Source organism: Haliotis rufescens, unplaced genomic scaffold (genome assembly GCF_023055435.1).
Source record: "Haliotis rufescens isolate VD_foot unplaced genomic scaffold, xgHalRufe1.0.p SCAF_9, whole genome shotgun sequence".
Taxonomy (NCBI): Eukaryota; Metazoa; Mollusca; class Gastropoda; order Lepetellida; family Haliotidae; genus Haliotis; species Haliotis rufescens.
Genome location: NW_025964383.1, coordinates 9,626,273 through 9,630,060, shown reverse-complemented (window position 1 = coordinate 9,630,060; position 3,788 = coordinate 9,626,273).

Genomic DNA, 3,788 nt, shown 5'->3' with positions numbered 1-3,788 from the left:
CACGCCCTGCTACACATAGACTCGTTGGCCCAGCCAAAATGTAACTCCTTAATACCAGACTAGTTCGGCAAGGGTGGAAACTGGACTTTTATAGTCAGTTAACTCTCTTGCCTCGGGAAGATGTGGAGAAACCTCATCACCTCACATACCGCCCAAGTAAATGTTTTATTAAAGTTGATAAAGTCCACGATGCAGCTGGTACATATAGCTCGATGGGTCGCCAAGTTTCGTCTGTAAGTTATCCCATGTGTACGATTAAAATTCAATTAATTTCTAGCTTTAAAATGTCAATGTCTGAAAGCGACCTATTAGTAATATAAATAAAACCGTCAGGATGACGTACGCTTGTTATAGAAACATGCCGCGTCATAATATTGTCTAAAGTATCCTAGGCGACTATGGCATGGCCGTATTTATTTTCTGATGTATAAAATTGAGTGAAAACCATCAACACAATGCCAACCCGTCCATTGTATTCCTACCAGTTGTTGAGAAGACATTACATGAGTGTAGACAAAATATTGTATCATGTACGTTCTTAGAAGTATTATTAGGTTATGTATACTATTTGTGAGTATGCTAATGCATGTATGGATATAAACATGAGAATATCTGAATAAATATTTTTATAAATACGCTTCATCTGCTTGATCGATCTTTGGTGTCAGTGCGTTGATGTGTTTGTCCTGTAGGAATGTGGACATTTATGAACGTCACACAACCAACGAAGACATCTTGTTCATTGTACGTAAGGTACAAATTTCACAGTCTCTGTTTGATGTAGCAACACACACAGTTTGTCCACGACAGTGGTACAATGATACATGAGGTACACGAACAGGTATGCACCTCCAGCCAGGACTTAAAATTAACAGAAAACACAAAAGATAGATGCATGAAGTAAATTTATTTTGAAAAGATCAAAATCGACATCATTATTTAAAATGACAGTCATATAACATTCAATATTGGCATGACAGCTGTCCGAATTGAGGTGTTGTAGCAAAAACTTGCTTACAATGTAATGCACAAAGGGCACACATATCTAAAATCGCTCAAGTTCAATGATACGTCACATTAATAGCGTGTATGACCACTCCCTTCAACAAGACACGAAAAAAACTCCCCGATACACAGAAAAAAGTCAGTCGTCTGATAACGTCAGGTGGGATACGTCCACAATCTTCTGGCAGTGCCTGAACCAGTAATGTCGGCTGGTTGGAGGATGTGGTCGCTGTCGAAAACGACGATCCATGACATCCCATAGGTGTTCTAAGAGGGACATGTCTGGGGAGCGTGCAGGTCACGGCAACACGTTGACGTTGTTGCTGTGTTAGATCGGAATATGACCCAGACGACACAATGATATCTTGGGTCAAGGTTGCTTATTCGGCCATATATTTGATAACAAGACATGTACGTGCGCAAACAGCAGCACTCTCAACCAGACTAATGTCTAACTGCCATTCCCCCAGCAACCTACATCCTATACGTCACATATACTATCACATAGCACATTACGTACCAGTTATATGTTACCCTGGCGACATCGAATGCGATCACATGCTGGGCGCTGCCAGCTTGAAAGGAGTCTCGCTCTCGCAAAATCTCGTTATATTTATGAACTAACTTTAAACATTTAACAGCTGCAAGGCAGTTCTGTACGATTGGGGTTGTATAGGGTCTGGCGTTGTCAAGCTAATAAAGGACACCGAGGGGCAGCTGTTGTAGAAATAGTAGGACAATCGGACGAAGAATGTCATCTATGTAACGCTGAGCTGTCAGATTTCTTTTAACGAAGACCAGCTCCCTTCTGCCCACAAATCCCTCTCCAGCCCTAAAACCCCCTCCACCAGACGGTAGGATCTCCTAAACGCAACATGCCGATGTTTTCCATCAGCTCTGAACCGACAGAACCTGCTTTCATCAGCGAAGATGACTCTCTGGCAGTCAACGACGTAAAGTCCGGGCCCATCTCAATGTCTGACGACGATGTTGCCCTGTCAATAACTGTCCTCTGTAAGGTATGTAAGCCCTAATTCCTCGAGCCACTGTTTGTCGACTAACCATATGCCCTAATGGCTGATGACGCCATTGTCAGGAAGCGATTCCGGAGATGCAAAAGACACAAGCACCAGTCTTCATTGGGCATAGTTACCCTGGGTCTGCCTGTTTCTGGCCTGTCTGATGTCTGCTCGGTCTGTATGCAACATTGCATCAGGTTAGTTACATCAAAACGAGGGCAACTAAACTTCCCAGCAATGGGTGGCTCCCACCAGTATCATAACCAGATCCCCCTCGCATTGTTCAGGTGTTTGTCGTGGCATTCATGGGTTTTTTCTATCAGTGTGAGCGTCCGACATGTCGTCCGTATCATTTATATACCGTCTTTGTACGTGTAGTTTCGGCTGCCCAAAGATGCATGTGTTGTTCACTTTTTCGCATTTTCGTTGTGTGTTTGGTTGACGTGTTTTGCATTGATTTAGTTTGAACTTGTGTTTTTAATGTTTTTGAATTTCATTTCTAAAGTGGTAAAGTTTATTTAACCTTTCAATTTATAATATCGTATTCGGTACGAATGGCCCTGTCGTCTAAGGTGCCACAATTCGCTGTGCAGAGACGCGTCCCTTTGACGTTCCAGTGTTCGAATTCCAGATTCATTAAATTTGTATGCGTTTAGAACCGGCATCACGTCGGGCTTCCCTCTCACATCAAGCTGAGGCGAGCCTTCACTCGTTTCAGTGCACCTTTCTCATTCGTGTTATGAGCATTTTTCTTTTGATTTTATGGCGCTTCTCTGCGCAAAAGAATGGACAGTCATGGTATGTTAATGGCATTACTGTCTTAGTAAATACTTTAAGAAATATGCAAAACATATAGAAATCCATATGGAACTTATCAGACACAACTCCAAGATATGCACGTTTTGAACTTGTAACAAAACAACACTCAATGAGTATATTAGATTCAAATGTGTCGGCACGGCTGATTTGAGAGGTTTTCGGTAGGGCGTTGAATATGAAGAAGTTGTTGACCAATGATGATTTGTGGAAAACGACAGTACAAACATATGGGAAAGAATCATATTGGGTCGCACGCTCTTGCTCATAGTTAGATTTGCTCTTGACGTTGAAAACTTTTATGGACTTGAACATGACAGAAGGATAAAGGTGTGAGAACGTCGAAGATCTCAATGTGGGATAGTTTTTATACCAGTATTACATTATTTGACTCACATGCAGTGAACCAAGTTACAATATTCTACAATTAGTATCCTAATAAGTATCCCTTATTACGTGTCATCGCAATACATAACAGATAAAGAGATATGGAGATAATAGGTAGCCTTGTCTACAGCCTCGACCTAGATCAAATCCATCCAAAGTGTATAAATGTTTCACTACCAAAACCATTAGCAGAAAGTTAATTCATTCATTATGTACAAATAGGGCTAAAGTTGATTGTTGTGAAAAATAGTTTTAAATGACAAATGTCAATTGAAAATATATTTGTGTCAAAAAGCTATAACCTCTAAACACGACGATACGAGTTGTTTTTACAGGTTAACGTTAGACAAATACGTTTTCAATCGAAACATTTGGTGTTCCAAAATGTAAACGATGTGTCACTACTAAAAACTGTCGTCGACTGTACGCCCACGTAGGTATTTGATGTATGTAACAGAACATGTGGATATGTTTGCAAGATTGGGTATTGTCCTACTTCTCAGTTATCATACAGGTACCCTCAACTCTAAAGCTAGGATCGCTGTGGAGAGGTGCGTCCCT